The following is a 20,163-nucleotide window of genomic DNA, read 5'->3' on the forward strand; positions in this document are numbered from 1 at the left end:
GAATTTCCTGAACCTGAAAGCTGGAATGATGACACATCATGAGTATACCACTGAGTTCAACCGAATGTCTAGGTTAGTACCCGATATGGTCAATACCGAAGCCAAGAGAATCAAGTGTTATGTGAGGGGATTGCCATAGAATGTTCGCATACTAGTCAGGGCGAATAAACTTGGTACTTTTGACTCTGCTATTGAACTCGCAAAAATGGTTTATGAGGACCTGGCTGTGGATGAAGTTGTGGTGGGGGAGGAGAAGAAAGAGAAGAAGTGGGTCGCTCCTGTTAAACGGCCCGGGTACTCAGTTATGGAACTCCAAAGATAAGAAGCAGAAAGTGTGGGAGAAGAGATCGTGCAAGACGTGTGATAAAATGCACGGTGGTGAGTGCAAGTGGGGTAAGGGATCAGATGTTTGTATAAATGTGGAAAGGCACATGGAGTAGAGTGCAGAGTAGGGTCAAACGCCTATTACAAGTGCGGAAAGGTAGGGCACTATGCTCATGAATGCAGTGAGAAACCGACATGTTTCCGGTGTGGCAAGACGGGCCACATGGCCAGAGAGTGAATTGAAGCTAAGGAAGAGGGAAGAAGGATGCCGAACCATCAAGGCCAAAGACCAGAGCTTACATGCTGACTGAAGAACAAGCCAATCAGATTCCAGATGTCGTCACAGGTACATTTCTAGTAAACGGTATTTTTGCTTCTGTATTATTTGATTCGGGTGCGAACAAGAGTTTCGTAGCCACCCCATTTAGTAAACTAGCTAAAATGAAATGTTTCCGAGTGTCAAAAACGTTTATAGTAGAAACCGCTAGTGACACTTTGGTTAAAATAAAGAAAATGGTTAAGGATTGTAAAGTTAGAGGGACATGAGTTCCCTGTCACCTTGTATGTTATGACCTTAGGATGGTTCGACGTGGTTTTGGGAATGGATTGGTTGTCTGAGTATGAAGCTCAGACTGTGTGTAAGAGTAGGATAATAAGGTTAAATCCTTGGATGGTAGTGCGGTGACGGTTTATGGTGATAAGGACAGTTCTGGCTTGATGATAAAAGCCGAGGGTTTGCTAAGGCGAGGGTGCGGTGCCTACGTGGCGTATGTTGTCACGCTACGGCCTAGACAAGAGAAATAAAATATGTACCTATCGTGCGCGACTACCCAGACGTATTCCCTGAGGATCTTCCGGGGTTGCCATCGGAACGAGAGATAGAATTTCATATAGACTTAGTACCAGGAGCCCAACCCGTCGTGAAAGCACCTTACCGTATAGACACGTCCGAGATGAAAGAATTGATGTCCCAACTACAAGAACTCCTCGACAAGGGTTTCATTAGACCAAGTGTTTCCCCGTGGGGCGCACCAGTGTTATTCTTGAAGAGAAAGGATGGAAGTATGAGAATGTGCATAGACTATCGCGAGTTGAACAAGCTTACGGTGAAGAATAGATATCCTTTGCCAAGAATTGATGATCTGTTTGACCAACTGTGAGGTTCAAGTTGGTTCTCACGAATAGATCTCAGATCGGGCTATCATCAGCTAAAGGTGAAAGAGGCAGACATCCCTAAAACAGCGTTTCAGACGCGGTATGGGCACTACGAATTCATCGTGATGTCATTCGGTCTAACGAATGCTCCTGCAGCATTATGGACATGATGAACAGGGTGTGTCGGCCGATGTTGGATAAGTCAGTTATCGTCTTTATCGATGATATATTGATTTATTCAAGGAACGAGTCTGATCATGCCGGGCATCTGAGAGAGGTTTTGGAAACTCCGAAGAAAGAAAATTTGTACGCTAAGTTTTTGAAATGCGCATTCTGGTTAAGAGATATGCAATTCTTAGGTCACGTGATAAATCCTGAAGGGATTACCGTGGACCCAGCTAAGATTGAGGCGATAACGAATTGGAAGACCCCACAGAATCTGACTGATATACGAAGCTTCTTAGGGTTAGCTGGCTACTATAGGAGATTCATCGAAGGTTTCTCCAAGATAGCCGCACCGTTGACCGATATGACCCGAAAGACGGTAGTATTCAGTTGGGGGAAGTTCCAAGAGGAATCTTTTGAGTAATTAAAAAGACTCACGCAAGCTCCAATCCTCGCTTTTCCCAATGGTGATGTGGATTTGGTTGTTTGTGCTGATGCTTCGTATTGTGGGTTAGGTTGCGTGTTGATGCAGCGAGGAAAAGTGAAAGCTTACGCGTCTAGACAGTTGAAAGTCCATGAGAGTACTTATCCGACGCATGATTTAGAGCTAGCAGCAATAGTACATGCTCTTAATATTTGGAGACATTACATGTATGGTACCAAATGTACTATTTTCACAGATCATAAGAGTTTAAAGTACTTTTTCGAGCAGAAAAGCTGAACATGAGGCATAGAAGATGGTTAGAGTTGATAAAGGATTACGACTGCGATATTAAGTACTATCCCGGTAAAGCTAATGTGGTCGCTGATGCGCTAAGCCGTAAGAATGAAGAAGTCATTGCAACAGTGAAGTCATACCAGTTGATTATGAATTCAAGTCCTTTTGAAGAAATCATCAAAGTGCAGACAGAAGTGCTGGTAGACGAAGGGTTAGTAAAGAAAGAAAGGATTTTTGGTCAGCAAGATGAGTTGATAGAAAACACGCATGGTGTGAAGACTAGGTTTGACCGTATGTGGATTCCGCGTCATGGAGATCTTAGAAGTCGAATCCTAGATGAAGCTCATAAGTCGAGATACTCAATTCATCTAGGAACTAGAAAGATGCACCAAGATTTGAAAAGAGACTACTGGGGGCCGGGAATGAAAAATTATGTGGTGGATTATGTTGGTAAGTGCTTAACTTGCTTACAAGTCAAAGCCGAACATCAGAAGCCTTATGGAAAAATGCAACCGCTTGAGATACCTGAATGGAAATGGGAACACATCACCATGGATTTCATAACTAAGCTACCTCGTACAGCTAAGCATCATGATACCATCTGGGTGATTGTGGATCGTTTGACCAAGAGTGCTCACTTTCTGCCTATACGAGAGGCTATCTTGTCAAAAACGTTAGCAAGCTTGTTCATAAAGAGTTTGTATCGAAGCATGGTGTACCATTATCGATCATGTCTGATAGGGAGACTCGGTTTACTTCGAGGTTTTGGAAGAAGTTCCATGAAGCCATGGGAATGATATTGAACATCAGTACGACGTATCATCCTCAAAAACATATGGACAGTCTGAAAGGACGATCCAACCCCTTGAGGATATGCTACGTGCTTGTGTTCTGGATTTTGGAGGAAGTTGGGATGGTCATCTGCATCTGGTAGAGTTCTCCTATAACAACAGTTACCATTCAAGTATTGGGATTCCACGTTTCAAATGCTTTATGGTAGACGATGCAGAACCCCGATATGTTGGGGGGGGGGGGAATTGGTCAGAAAGAAATGGGAAGTTTAGAAGTTGTTCAAGAAACGTCTTCAAGGTTCGATCAGATTAAGGCTAGAATGAAAGCTGCTCAGGACAGACAGAAGTCGTATGCTGATGAGCGGCGACGACCGATTGAGTTTAACATTGGTGACAATGTGATGCTCAAGGTCTCGCATTGGAAAGGAATCATTCGATTCAGAAAGAGAGGAAAGTTGAGTCCAAGGAACATTGGACCGTTTAAGATTTTAAATCGTGTGGGTGAAATAGCTTATAAGCTGGATTTACCCGATGAGTTGAAGGAATTCACTCAACCTTTCATGTTTCTTATCTGAGAGAATGCCTAGCCGATGACACATCTCACGTGCCATTAATGTACATTGAGGTCGATGAACAGTTGAACTACATTGAGCAACCAATAAAGATAATTGACCGCAAGGAGAAGCAACTACGTTATAAGGTTATACCCTTAGTGAAAGTGATATGGAAGTACTGCAATGGATCAGATGCCACTTGGGAAGTCGAGGAAGAGATGCGCAATTTTTATCCTGCTTTGTTTAGATGATAGTTAGGTTTCGGGGATGAAAACTCTTTAAGGAGGGAAGACTTGTAACATCCCAAAATTTCAGTAATAATAACTAATATAATATTTCTTACGATAGACAAGTTTACTTGAGTTGGTAAATAAATAATAAAGTATTAAAGATGTAAAGGTAGTAGGCTATTTAGATGGAGTAAAACATGGACTAAAAAGGAAAGACGGGCCTTAGGTCCATGGGCTTAAGGGAGTATAAATACCCCCCTTAAACCCTAAATCTTTCCATTTCCATCCATCTTATCCATAATATTCCCTACACCATAAAAACACACACACACAAACATTCCATTTAAGGCCGTGAGAGGAGAAAGAAGATTCGAGATCAAATCAAGCCTTTTATTGATAGATCTTTGGTATAAAAGCTATATACAAGCTACAAATCGATAACCAAGAAAGACCGTGACCTAAACACATTTAAAGGTACGTTCTAGATCTTTAAAGTTTACGTTTTTATGAACGATTAGCCTTAAAACTTGAACGTAGAATAAATCGAGTATGAACGAACCATAAAGTAGAAAACTTGATGCTTAAAGTGGACGTAATGGACTCATGGTTAGATAAGGTTCATAAAGGAAACCCTAGATCTAATAAAGAACGTTTTATGGTTAAATTTGCAAGAAACGGACTAGATCTTGATGATGTAATGTTACCGCACGTAAAACGGTTAAGGAGACTGAGAAATAGGAATTTAAAAGTGTGATTTCAAACTGATTAACTGTTAGTATAGCCTAAAATGGATTTTAAAGATAGGAAATCTGGGATGAAAGCATCAGACAAGGGTTCTCGGACCTGAGCCTCCATATGGGTTCTCGGCCAACGCGAGAACTCGGTCAACATGAGTTTTCGGTCAACGAGGGTTCGCAGTAACGAGAGTTCTCCGTGACCAGAGTTCTCGGTGACCAAGACTTCTCGGTGACCAAGGGTTCTCGGTCAAACCCGAGTACTCGGTCAGACCAGAGTTCTCGGCCAGAAAAGGTTCTCGGTCAACATAGTTCTCTGTTGACTTTGGGCCTGGTCAGTTGGGCCTAGAGGCTACAATGAACAGTGGGCCTGATCTACCTAATTGACCCGTACGTACGAATTAGACAAACAAACCCAACATAGAAAAAACGTTGGTTGACTAAATTACTAACTAAATTAATTATACAGTTAATTAACAAATATATATATATATATATATATATAACAGATAGGCGTGCACAATTAAAGAAGGGGATAACGATTAACGGCGAACGCAACAGGATCCAGGTGAGTTTCTAGCCCCATTCTTTGTTACATTTTCGGGGCTATGCGCATACTCGATGTGACTTGTTAATACACTTATCCTAAGTGATAAGTGTATGCCATACGTGATTATGTGAAAAGTATAGATGATTTCTTGTCGGTACGTGAACGATCTTCGGATATTGCACGTAATGTCGAGTTATATTAATGGATTTGAATGTTATGTTTAATGTATGAATGATATGCATGTATGTTATGAATGAATGTGATAATGGAGATGATAATGAAAGGCAAAGTAAGGTTAAAGGGTTGCATACCCTACTAATATATACGAAGGATAAAAGGGTTGCATATCCTACTAATATATGCGAAGGATAAAAGGGTTGCATACCCTACTAATATATGCGAAAGATAAAGGGATGCATACCCTACTAATATATGTGAAGGTTAAAGGGTTGCATACCCTAATAATACATGCGAAGGTTATAGGGCATAATACTCTTTAAAACGTAATGTATGAATATGAAAGAAAGAAAGAAAGTATAAAGGTAAGTAAGTATATTATAACGAAAGTGTGAAAGTATGAAGTATGTATGAAAGTATGTCGTTATGAACGTTTGGTATGTTGTATGATTAACTAGAACTCACTCAGCGTAGCTGACTTTTAGTATGCACGCAGGTGAGTAGAATGAGACAGCTGGCTTGAGCGGGGGCATATGGCAGAAGAATAAGAGTCTGGCATCTGAAGACGCTAGACGTTTATTAAACTATATGTTAATTTTGAAAGACAAAATGATTGATAAGACAAGATTATGGATTAATGTGTAATGTTTTATGAATGTTTTAATATTCTGCGAATGTTTTTATTAACTCTGATGTTTAGAACTATGTTAATGAGTTATCCAACATCCAAATGTGAGGCACCGGTAGTGGGTATTTCATATCTTCCTTTTTAATGAAAATACTTTACTATTTTCCTACAAGGGACACCTTTTCCTACCAGAGGACTATAAATTTTATCTCGACATTCTATCCAACACATCGATAAGAAAATAATAGTGTTGTTGATATCAAAATTATAAAGCGATTCTGCATATTTTCAATCTAAACATAGTGTGCGTTTGTTTTACCAATTTACAAACTAGTTTGGTAGAACAAGTGTTGTTTCAATCTCTTTTGCATAATTCAAAATAATCCTTAAGTTGGCTTGGAGAAAATCCCCTAGATAGATGCTACAATCATACTAATTGAGGCAGTTACTCAATCAAACTTAATGTTTGTTGTTTAATGACATTTTCATCATTTTTCTCTGTTGTTTCCCTAACACACATTTACCATATATTGCATAAATACGGTATGATACATTTAACTACATTTAAAGTAATATCCCATGCAAGATCCAAGGTGGCATAGTGCAAATCATAGAAGTTTATCGTACGCAAATCGTGGTGGTTAAATAATATGTTAATTTTGTTTGAAGGAATAAAAAATATCTTTTACATACAAGGGAAACCGTTTCCTACTAGGGGGTTACACATTTTTACAATGACATTTGATCCCACATCGATCGGAAAATAATAATTTTGTCGAAATTATACTTATAAAGCGAGTACACATATTTCCAGTATCCACACAACAAACAATAGGTTTACCAATCGACAATCATGTTTGGTAGAATAAGTGTTGTCTTAATGTTTTCAACATAATTCTTACGCTAGTTTCCTTTAATTGCTCAAACGCATGTTATAAGTATATTGATTGAGCTATTACTAGAGCAAACTTATAATTTATATTGAATAGTTCAAACACAGGTCTTAGATTTTTGTTTTTGTTTTCCTTAAAAATTCCAAGGTTCGTATGCTCTTTATAACAATAATAACTTCTATGATTTACAACTTAGTCAATTTAACTTAAATGCAAAAGATACATAGTCAGTTGCATAGCCTCATGATTATATGGTTTATAATCTTTAGGTTTCAAATAAACATATTAAATTATTTTTAGGATTCACATAACTATAGAGGCATCAAATAACCATCTTTAAAGGTTTATTGGCTTCAAATGCACCTTTTGACAACTTTAACAATGAATCTAGCTCTTTCTTGGTCGTATTTATGATAGACGTTTGTTTTTGTTATGAGGTTTTACATCATTGTCGTTGTTGTGTATCTTACGTAGACTGGCATATATTACATAAGTATTGTTAGTATGGTCAGTTTAAATACGTAACGAACATCTCATGAATCATGATCCAAGTTGACATAACACAATTCATAGTACTTTCACATAGATATCGTAGTGGGTATTTCATATCTTCCTTTTTAATGAAAATAATTTACTATTTTCCAACAAGGGAAACCATTTCCAGCGAGAGGACTATTAATTTTATCTCGGCATTCTATCCCACTTCGATAAGAAAATAATAGTGTTGTTGATATCAAAATTATAAAGAGAATCTACATATTAACAATCTAAAGACTGTGCGTGTTTGTTTTACCAATCTACAAACTTGTTTGGTAGAATAAGTGTTGTCTCACCTTTTAGCATAATTTAGTATAATCCTTAAGTTATCTTGGAGAAAATGCCTTAGATACATGCAATAATCATACTAATTGAGGCAGTTACTCAAACAAACTTAATGTTTGTTGTTAAGAGGCTTTTTCCATCATTTTTAGTTTCCCTAACACCCATTTACCAAATATTGCAAAAATACTGTATGATTCATTTAACAACATTTACAGTAATATATCTCATGCAAGATCCAAGGTGGCATAGTGCAAATCATGTAAGTTTATCGTAGACAAATCGATGGTGGTTAAATCATATGTTCATTTTTTTAAAGGAATAAAAATTAGTTTTTGCTTACAAGGGAAATCATTTCCTACTAGGGGGTTACACGTTTTTACCATGTCATTCGATCCCACGTCGAATGGAAAATAATAATTTTGTCGAAATCAAACTTATAAAGTGAGTACACATATGGCTAGTATCCACACAACGAACACTTGTTTACCAATCGACAAACATGTTAGGTAAAGTTTTGTCTTAATCTCTTCAACATAATTCGGAGTAATTCTTACGTTTATTTCCTTTGATTGCTCAAACGCATGTTATAAGCATATTGATTGAGCTATTACTGGAGCAAACTTATGATTTATGTTGAATAGATCAAACACAAGTCTTAGATTTTTGTTTTTGTTTCGGTTAAAAATGCCTAGGTTCGTTTGCTCTTTATAACAATAGTAACTTCTATGATTTACAAGTTAGTCAATTTAACTTAAATGCAAAAGATACACAGTTAGTTGCATAACCTCATGATTATGCGGTGTATAATTTTAGGTTTCAAATAAACATATTAAAATACTTTTAGAATTCAAATAACTAAATAGGCCTCAAATAACCATCTTTAAAGGTTTATTGGCTTCAAATGTACCTTTTGACAACTTTAAGAATGAATCTAGCTCTTTCTTGGTCATATTTATGGTCGACGTTTGTTTTTGTTATGAGATTTTACATTTTTCTCATTGTTGTGTCTCTTACGCAGATTGGCATATATTACATAAGTATTGTAAGTGTGGTCTGTTTAAATACGTACCAAACATATCATGAATCATGATCCAAGGTGAAATAACGCAAATCATAGTAGTTTCACATAGATATCGTAGTGGGTATATCATATCTTCCTTTTTATGAAAAGAATTAACTATTTGCCTACAAGGGAAACCATTTCCTACCAGAGGATTATAAATTTTACCTCGACATTCTATCCCACATCGATAAGAAAATAATAGTGTTGTTGATATCAAACTTATAAAGTGATTCTGCATATTAACAATCTAAACACAGTGTGCGTTTGTTTTACCAATCTACAAACTTGTTTGGTAGAATTAGTGTTGTCTCAACCTCTTTAGCATAATTTAACATAATCCTTAAGTTGGCTTGGAGAAAATGCCTTAAATACATGCTATAATTATAGTAAATGAGGCAGTCACTCAAGCAAGCTTAAGATTTTGGCTTAATATCTCTAACACTTGCCTTTAACTTTTGTTTATGTTTTTGGTTTTTTTAATCTCTAGCTTCTTAAGTAATTTTAGCAACCGTTACTACAACTATTAACAATTTTGTAAACCTAAAATATGTTAGATTCACAGTAAATAGCAATTCAAAATGTATCCTTAGTTTAGAATATTTCAAGTTTCAAGTAAGTGTCTTCATAAGTTCTTGAGGGTTCACATAATGAAGGAGGCCTCAGATAACCGTCTTACTAGTTCTCAATGTTTCAAATGCATTTTATGACGAGATATCAAAAATCCGGGATTTTCTTCGTTGTATTTGTGATTAATGTTTGTTGTTTAATGACATTTTATGTCATTTTTCGTTGTAGTTTCTCTAACACACATTTACCTTATATTTCATAAATAATGGTTGATCCATTTGACCACTTATGTAGGAATATCTCGTGACCCAAGGTGGCATAGTGCAAAACACAAAAGTTTAACATAGATACGTTGTGGTGGTTACATCATATTTTCATTTTTTAAAGGAATAAAAATCATTTTTTTTGCTTACACGGGAAACCATTTCCTACTAGGAGACTGCATATTTTACTATGACATTCTATCCCACATCAATCGGAAAATAATAATTTTGTCGAAATGTAACTTATAAAGCGAGTACACATATTATCGGTATCCACGGAACACACACTTTACCAATCGAGAAACATGTTTGGTATGATAAGTGTTGTATTAATCTCTACACCATAATTTGGCATAATTATTACGTTTGTTATAAGCTCAAATACATGTTATAAGCATACTGATTGAGCTTATTATCGGAACAAACTTATGATTTATGTTGAATAGCTCAAACACAAGTCTTTGTTTTTTTTTGTTTTCTTTAAAAAATGCCTAGGTTCTTATACTCATTATAACAATAGTTGCTACTACGATTTACAATTTTGCCAATTTGACTTAAATGCAATAGATACACAGTTAGTTGCACAGCCGGATGATTCTATGATTATGTGGTTTATAATCTTTTAGGTTTCAATTAAACATATTAAGATATTTTTAGGCTTGACATAACTAAAGAGGCTTCAAACAACCATCTTTAACGGTTTATTTGCACTTTTTGACAATTTTAAAATATAATCTAGATTTTTCTAGGTCGTATTTGTGATCGACATTTGTGATCGACGTTTGTTTTTGTTATGAGATTGTATATCATTCTATATGTTGTTTCTCTTACACACATTCACCATATATAAAATAAGTATTGTAAGTTTGGTCTATTTAACTACATACCTTATATCTCATTAATCATGATCCAATGTGAAATAACGCGAATCATAGTAGTTTCACATAGACATCGTCATGGATAAATCGTATCTTCCCTTTTTAAGGAAAAAAATTTACGCTTTGCCTATAAGGGAAACCATATCCTACCGAGGATTATAAATTTCAACTCGACATTCTTTTGCACATTGATAGAAAATAATAGTGTTGTTGAAATCAAACTTATAAAGAGAGTCCACATGTTAACAATCTAAACACAACGCATGTTTGTTTTACCGATCAACAAACTCGTTTGGTAGAATAAGCGTTGTCTCAACCTCTTTGGCATAATTCAACATAATCCTTAAATTGGTTTTGAGAAAATGCCTTAGACACATTCTATAAGCATACTAATTGAGGCAGTTACTCAAAGCAAACTTAAGATTTATGTTGAATAGCTCGTAAGACTTGTAGTCATTTTATAATCACTTTAGCAATACAATGGTTACTACAATTATCAACAATTTTGTATACCTAACTTAGATTTTTTTTAGAACGACGAATTTTCGTATTTAGGCTACTTCACTCTTCAAATTTGAAGGGCTTCGTTGCCCCACTCTGCAAGACTATGTTGTCTTAACCGGGCCCATGCTGGCTTTCATAGTTTGTCTTGGGCGTTCACCCGGAAACAATAGCGTCACCTGCCACTTGACAGTTGTTATGCCACCACAAGAGCATAACTCTCTGGGGTAACACATGGTGGGACGAAAACCCTAGTGGGCTCGGGGTCTAAATTGACAACCTTTGCATAAGACCTAGCTCAAAAACTTCATTTCCAATATCCACCAAAGTGGCACAAGTGGGAATCGAACTTCATTCTCCGTTAGGAAACCCAATCCTCCTAGCACTAGGCCACAAGTGAGGGATGTAAACCTAACTTACATGCGTTAGATTCACGGCTAGTAGCAATTCAAAATAATCCGTAGTTTAGATATTCTAGTTTCAAATAATTATCTTCAAAAGTTCTTAGGGTTCACATAATGATGAAGGCCTCGAATAACCATCTTTTTAGTTCTCAATGTGTCAAAAATGCACTTTATGATGATTTTATGAAAGAATCCAACATTTTTGTGGTCGTATTTGTGATCTATCCCACAACGATAAGATAAGACAACTTAAAATGCATTATTCAAAATTAGGAGTGTGCATGGTTCGGTTTGGGACGGTTTTGAGCAAAACCTATAACCATAACCGACATATCGGTTATGGTTAATCGGTTTTGTAGGTTATAGTGAGTCGGTTAACCGTAACAAAAGAAATGTAATTGGGCTTAACGTTTGGTACCAATTATTACAAAAAACAACATGACATAATCTAACAAGGTATATAATCGTTAATATTAATACCAAATATTCAAAAAAAGAATGACATTATATAATCCAACAATGTAATTCAACTTAATTTGATAACAAACATTGAATCAAAACATCAAAATGATATAATCCAACATGTTTGGTGGAAGTTAATCTCATACATATTGTTGGTTAAATAAATGGATCGGTTCAGTAATGGCGGTTTTGGAATTATCTTTAGCCAAAACCGACTTGTGTTTGATGGTTTTTAAAAATTCATTGAACCGACCCACCGGTTATGTTGTTATCGGTTAAAACCTGTTCGGTTATGTTGGTTAAGGTTTGGTTAAACGGTTATGGCGGTTAAGTTGCTCACCCTTATTCAAAATGCATCTGCATTTTAGAATAATTCAAGTTTAAAATAAATATCCATCTCTTTTGTTCTTAATGGGTTTCAAATGTACTTTTGACGATTTTATTAAAGAATCCAACATTTTCATGGTCATATTTGTGATCATTGTTTGTTGTTTAATGATGTTTTTGTCAGTTTTCTTAGTAGTTTTTTTAACACACATTTACCATATATTGCATAGATATTGTAAGGGTGATCCAATAGTGCAAATCAAAGAAGGTTAACATAGATACATCGTGATGGCCGGTTAGATCATATGTTTATTTTTTGAAGGAATAAAAATCATCTTTTGCTAAGGTCATCATTCCCTACTATGGGATTACGTATTTTATCACGGCATCTTATCCCACATCGATCGGAAATAATAATTTTGTCGAAATCAAACTATAATGTGAGTACACATATTGTCAGTATCCACACAACACACACTTGGTTTACCAATCGACAAACATGTTTAGTGGAATAATTGTTGTCTTACTCTCTTCAGCAAGAGTCAACATAATTCTTATGTTTGTTTCCAATATCAGCTCACGCACATGTTATAAGCATTCTGATTGAGCTGATTACTGGAACAAACTTATGATATATGTTTAATAGCTCAAACACAAAGTCATTGAGTTTTGTTTTCTTTTTTATTTTCCTTTTAAAACGTCCAGGTTCTTATACTCATTATAACAACAGTTACCACTACGATCATCTAATCAAATTAACTTAAACGCATTAGATACACAATTAATTAGTTACATGGCTAAATGATTCTGCAGTTTAGAATCTTTCAGGTTTCACATAAACATTTTAAAAAGTTTTTGGGCTTCACGTAACGAAGGAGGCCTCAAATAACCATCTTTGGCTTCTAATGCACTTTTAACAATTTTAAGAAAGAGTCCAGCTTTTTCATGGCCGTATTTGTGTATTTGTTATCGATGTTTGTTTTTGCTATAAATTTTACATCATTCTCTTTGATTTAAATAGTACAAATCGTGGTAGTTAACATAGATAACACAGTGGTTAGATCGTGTCTTGAGAAATAAAGCTAAACTTTTGCCTACAAGGGAAACCCTTTCCTATACGTGGATTATAAATTTTATCACGACATTCTATCCCAAATCAATATGTTGTCCACTTGTAACACCCCGCCGCGATAGGGCTGACGTGTCACTTTTATAGTAGGTCAGAACTCAAAGCATTGATTCTTATTAATGACAAAACATTAAATCGCTTACAATAATTACAAAAATACGAAACATGTTTTTGTTATTTGTTCTTAAAAATCTTTGAATCATTATGATTTCCCCTTGAACCATATAGGGTGTGATACAAACGAGCGGACTCGTATGCCCTTATAGGGTTTTCCAAACGTGTAGCTCAAGTCGATAAATCCCGAAAATATTTGGGTCTATAATTATATTCCAAATTAACTCGATCATTGACATTTATAAACACGGAATTTGAGAGTCACGTGTTACACGTATGAGTTCTTTAGCAAGTTTACTGGCTTGATTTGGGTTTGATACGACTTCACCGGAAATCACGGGTTTATATATGGTGACGGAAATTAAGATGAAAGCAGGAAAGAAATCTTGAAGAAAAACAAATATTTCATATTACCCCCTTAAGTTTTAAGGAGTTCAAAGTTTATGTTTAAACTTTTAACAATAGCCAAAGCAACCCTTTTACTTTGCTAATCATCGTAAACTGTAAAAAAAAAAAACTTAAACCCAATGCACAATAAAATAGGTTTCAATTGTCTCATATTAAGCTCCTTCAAATTAATTAACTAATTAAAGATATTAAATTTTAGGGTTTCGAAAAAAAATATGGATGTTACACCACTTATCCACCTCTCTATTGTAATTAGATCATTTTATTTAATATATGAAATTTCCATCTTAGAAGTTAATATATATATATATATATATATATATATATAAAAGATCCAATATAATAATCCCTTATCATACAATAGGTACGTGAGTTTCTACACCATCGATTTAAAAAAACATGTGACCATCCACTTCTCTGATCGTCTGCTCCATCAACTCTGATCCACTAGTCCCATCGATTCCGTTCACCTTCAACGTCATCGTCCCACGATTGCATCCACCGTCGTGACCGTCGACGGTACCGTCGTGAACACCATCTTCCTCGTCACGCCTTTTTCACAGGTCAGTTGATAAAATTGACCAATTGAAATTAAAATTGAAATTGTTGAACTAATCGATAAATTAAACTTTGAAATTGGACCAATTAATCATTAATTTGAAGTTTCAATTGATCAATTTTGAGTTTTGAGTGATGGGTTTTAACTGAACGTTTAAAGTTTTAAGCGCCATTTGCAGAAACCCAGTTGCAGACGTTCCATATTTTGCTCAGATGATCGAATCGATGATCAAATTGACGGTCGATTGACGATTGTTTAATGATTACGAGATTATATGAAGTGATTTTAGTGTTCAATTTCATGTTACAGGTATTTAATTTTTTTTTTGTTAGTTTTAGAAGTTCTGAACACCCAGAACTTCTTAGAACTTCTAAACTTTTATCAGAACTTCTAAACTTTTTTGAACACCCAGAACTTCTTAGAACGTTTTAGAACATTTAAACTTTAAAGATGTTCATTTTTTTAACACCTAGAACTTCTTAGAATGTATTAGAAAGTTTAAAGATGTTCATTTTTTGTAAGAACGTTTTAAAGATGTTCTTTTTTGGTTAGAACGTTTAAAGGTCTTCAGTTTTATTTCAGAACGTTTAAAAATAATATTTTGAACCCTAATAAGAGCTTTATTGAGTGCATTATTTCTGCAATTCCATAATCGATTGATGAATCTAAATACTTCTACACATCAATTCGATTGATTAAATCATCATTTTGGTGTTTATTTTGGTCAGAACGTTTAAACTTTGAGCAGAACGTTTAAACATAAACCCTAATCATAACTCAATTAAGTGTGTTAATTTGTATTTTCTTAAACGATTGATGATTCTAAAGCCTCTTACACATCAATTCGATTGATTAAATCATCAATTTTTTATCAATTTAAAGATTTTTAATGTTCAGTGACGTTCTATTTCAATTTTGGTTTTTGACTTTTGAGATTTCATATTGTAAGTTGTGATTAGAGTTTAGAAATTGGATGAGATAGATTAAGGAGTTCAAATTTTGGATCGGAATTGATTTTAAATCGATGAATTTGATCGCGAACTACTGTTTGGGTTATTTACGAAACTGCCACCGCGTGAAATTAACATCGACATTCAAAAAGCTCGCGTACCTAATGTATGATAACTGATTATTGTACGTTAACCTCCTCTCTCTCTCTCTCTCTCTCTCTCTCTCTATATATATATATATATATATATATATATATATATATATATAATTTTGTTGAGACCAAACTTATAAAGTGGGTCCACATTTTACCAAACCCCACACAATGCACGCTTGGTTTACCCATCAACAAACTTGTTTGGTAGAATAAGTGTTGTCTCAATCTCTTCAGCATATAATCCTTACGTTTGCATCTAGTAAGTGCCTAAAACACATTATAAGCATACTAATTGAGGCACTTAGTGGAGGCAAACTTAAGAGTTATGTTGAATAGCTCAATCACAAGTCTTTCATTTTTTATGTTGTCCGTGATCTGTAAATATCCATGTTATATGCAAGTAACCCGATGCACACATGTACTGTCCTACATCCCAGTTTAGGATAAATAATAAGGAAATGGCGTATCAATTAAAGCTATAAATAAATAAAAAGATAAACTCTTTGGTATCATCTTTTTGTATCACTAGGCAAATGAACTCAAAAATAGGTTAATGTTAATTGATAAAATGAATATAAAGAAATTATGATTGTTGTGTATACTACATTAAAATTTATGACATTATTATTACTGATCAATAAAATCCATGATCAGTATATTACTTATTAAACTTAATTCAAATTATTTTCTATATGAATTGAATTCAGAATCTTGAATTTGAATTGATTTATTCGCGAGGAGCTGGATGAGATGAAACTCTCACATCCAGTTCTGTAGTAGAGATGTAATTCAAAAAAAACCATCAACTATAACCCCAAAAGAACCAGATTCCGTAAACAACATAGAGGAAGAATGAAGGGAATGTCTTATCGAGGTGATACTATTTGTTTTGGTAAATACGCTCTTCAGGCACTTGAACCCGCTTGGATCACATCTAGACAAATAGAAGCAGGTCGACAAGCAATGACACGAAATGCACGTCATGGTGGAAAAATATGGGTCCGTATATTTCCAGATAAACCAGTTACAGTAAGGCCCGCAGAAACACGTATGGGTTAACTCGATCTTGTCGCCCCTGGCAACAAACATGCATGAATCATTTCACGAAGTATGTGTCCGAATAGTCCAAAGTCTCGGTAGTTAGCTCTTGGCCTTCCAGTGGTTTCGTTCGAGCGCTCGAAAATAATATTCCAAAGCTTTTGTGTGTTCTCCGTTACTTGTGTGGATAAGTCCTATGTTATAGAGTATATAACTTCGGTCATAGGGATCAATTTCTAGTCGCATAGCTTCATAATAATTCTGTAAAGCTTCCGCATAATTTCCTTTGGATTGGGCTGACATCCGTTACGGTCGTCATTCTCTCCCCCAAAAAGCATGTTTTTTTTACCGACGCACAAAGAAAATATTTTGTTGCGAATAAACAAGATATTGAGGAACTGTCCATACGTAAAATCATCATTATTGATACGGGCCTTTTCCACATAAAAGGGGAATCTTTTGTTACAATAGAATCAGAAGTGATGTGGATTATTCAAGAATCGAAGTTTATTTCCTTTATAAAAAGAAGATCTCAATGAACTTCTATGAAATGATTTCACGGGATTCAGCCAATTGTATTGATCGTGGAATATCATTGAGAAATAGGAATCCGTGTTATCAAAGGATTTCCTGCGATTCTTTCTAGTATGGAATGAGTCAATCATCCACTTTTACCTCATGGGGATTTAGCCGCACCCACGAATGATATAAATACTACTGTTGCTTTGCCTTTACTCACGTCAGTGGCATATTTCTATGCGGGTCTTACCAAAAAAGGATTAAGTTATTTTGGGAAATATATTCAACCAACACCAATTCTTTTACCTATTAACATTTTAGAAGATTTCACGAAGCCCCTATCACTTAGTTTTCGACTTTTCGGAAATATATTGCTTTTGTTTTCCCTTTTAAGGCCTAGGTTCTTATTTTCATTATAACAATAGTTTGCAATTATGATCAACAATTTAGTCAATTTAACTTAAATGCATTAAATACACAGTTAGTTGCACCTCTAAACGATTTCACGCTTTAGGATCTTTCAGGTTTCAAATAAATATCTTTAAAAGTTCATAAGAGTCTTCACATAACGAATGAGGCCTCAAATAACCATCTTTAGACATCCTTAATAGACTTCAATGCACTTTATAACGATTTTATGAAGGAATTCAGCTTTTTTTCATATTTGTGAACGATGTTTGTGTTTTATGAGATTTTAGATCATTCTCTTTGTAGTCTCTCTCACACACAGTCGGCATATATTGTATATTATTGTGAGCGTGATCGTTTTAATTACATATTCAGTAAGATCACATGATCTAAGGTGAAATAGTGGATTTTAAATTTTATCATGACATTCTATCCCACATCAATTCAAAAATAATAATTTCGTCGAAATCAAACTTATAAAGCGAGTCCATGTCAAACTAACTATATCCACACAAGGCCCGCTTGGTTTATCCTTCAACAAACTTGTTTGGTAGAGTAAGTGTTGTCTCAAACTCTTTAGCAGAATTCAACGTAATCCTTGCGCTTGCTTCGACTACACATATGAGCTTACTAATTGAGGCAGTTATTCAAAACAAACTTAAGATTTATGTTGAATAACTCAAACACAAGTCTTCGATTTTTATTTTTGTTTTCCTTTTTTAAGGTCTAGGTTCTTATAGTCGTTATATAAATAGTTACTAATTACTATTAAGATCAACAATTTTGTCAATTTAACTGAAATGCATTAGATACATAGTTAGTTGCAACTCCAAATGAATCTGCGGTAACATTTTTAAAAGTTCTTGGGGATTCATAGTTAGTTGCAACTCCATTTTATAGTTCTCTATGGGCTTCGAAGCACTTTTTCTTAGATGAAAGAATCCAGCTTTTCACTACTAGAAAAAAAGATGTTTTTCTACAACTAAATTCGTAGGAAATTTGTTGAAAAATCCCGTTTCTAACAATTTTTCAACAGAAAGTTACGTTGGAAAAACACAAGCTTGAAAATCGTTTTCAACCGTTTTCCAACAACTTTTCTTACAAAATTGCTACAAAAACATGTGGTTGTAAACTTCCTACAACTTTCCTACAAAAACTATTTTGACTTAACACAATGTTAATTAGATAATGTTGTAGCAAAGTTGGAGCTTTTTTTTTTGTTGGAAATCTACTTGAACTACTTGTTGTAGGAAAGTTTTGTTGGAAAATGACTTGTTTTCTAGTAGTGTTTTCGTGGTCGTATTTGTGATGGATGTTTATTTCTTTTTGAGATTTTATGTCATTCTCTTTGTAGTTTCTCTAACAAACATTCACCAAATATATATATATACACACACACACACTAGCTTTTAGCCCGTGTGTTACGTGGGTTAATTTTAGTTTTTTTTAATAATTATTTTTTTTAATTATTGTTTATGTATATTTTTTATATAGGATGTGTTTAGGTGTTAAACTTAAAGGTGTTAGTGCACGGTTTCGGTGTCCGTAGCGATCGAATAACTTATAGGTTGTCTAGTATGTGTATTTAATGTATATTGTAAAATAACATATAAATAGGGAGCTCATGCTCATAATTTAGAAGAGAACTTGTATATAGATCAAAATTATCCTCTCCATAACTTATTATTCTCTCTAATGTATTCATCCATATTTATCAATAAAGTATATATTTAAAGTATCGATTTCATGTTGATGTATCGTATTAGCGGCTAGATCTTGGTCTCTATGACATTCTCTCAAAAGGTTACATGAACTTATAAAATATGTTATATTTATTAGCTGTAGTTAAAGTATCAATTTGTTTTGTTTTTTGTTTATATCTCAAATGGGTCTCACTGGTCTAGTAGTTAACGTGCATTTTATTATTTAAGATGCAAATTTTCGTCTTAATATACATGAATGCATAAAGAAATTTATATGGTTTGTGTTATTTTTGTTTGCATTGAGTTGTTACGGTTTGTTGGTGATGCAGAACGTATATGTTATTTAATGGATCATCAAAAATGGGCTCTCACGTGTCTGTCAGTTAATGTAGCCGACATATTGTTTTTTGTTGTTTAAAATATGTATTTTGTGCTTGATAGTGAATTGAGATTTTAATACATTGATGTATTTGAATTTCTATAGGCCAATTCTAATTCCACGTCTATTTGAAATGGGTACGTCATGTGTTATAATTTCTTTTTTAGGTGAATTATTAATTTATTATATTTTTTCTAGTATGATGTTTAGTTTGTGATTTTCTTATTATTTTGTATGTATTTTTTGTATTTATAAATTTTGTAGTTTAGTTATTGCAGTGTATTAAAGGAACATTTAATTTGTTAATTAGTTTTTATTCTTATCAAATATAATAGAAGTTATATTAGTTTATGAATTATATTAAAGAAAATTTTATGATCATATGTAAAAACTAATTTTTAAAAATTTATTTTTTATTATTAATGTATACGTTTTTAATATTTTGTACATAAAATTTTGTATTATGAAGTTTGGTAGATTTATTTCTTTTTTATATTTTAAAGTGGGTAGTAATTGGAAGCCGTCATTTGAAAGTGACGCTATAATGATAATAAACCGTCTTGAAAAACTCTTTTCTCATGTCCTTTATCAAATT

The sequence above is a fragment of the Bidens hawaiensis genome, unplaced genomic scaffold, assembly GCF_021521415.1.
Source record: "Bidens hawaiensis isolate Kalapana, Puna unplaced genomic scaffold, B.hawaiensis_p1.1 tig00013245_1, whole genome shotgun sequence".
NCBI classification, from domain to species: Eukaryota; Viridiplantae; Streptophyta; class Magnoliopsida; order Asterales; family Asteraceae; genus Bidens; species Bidens hawaiensis.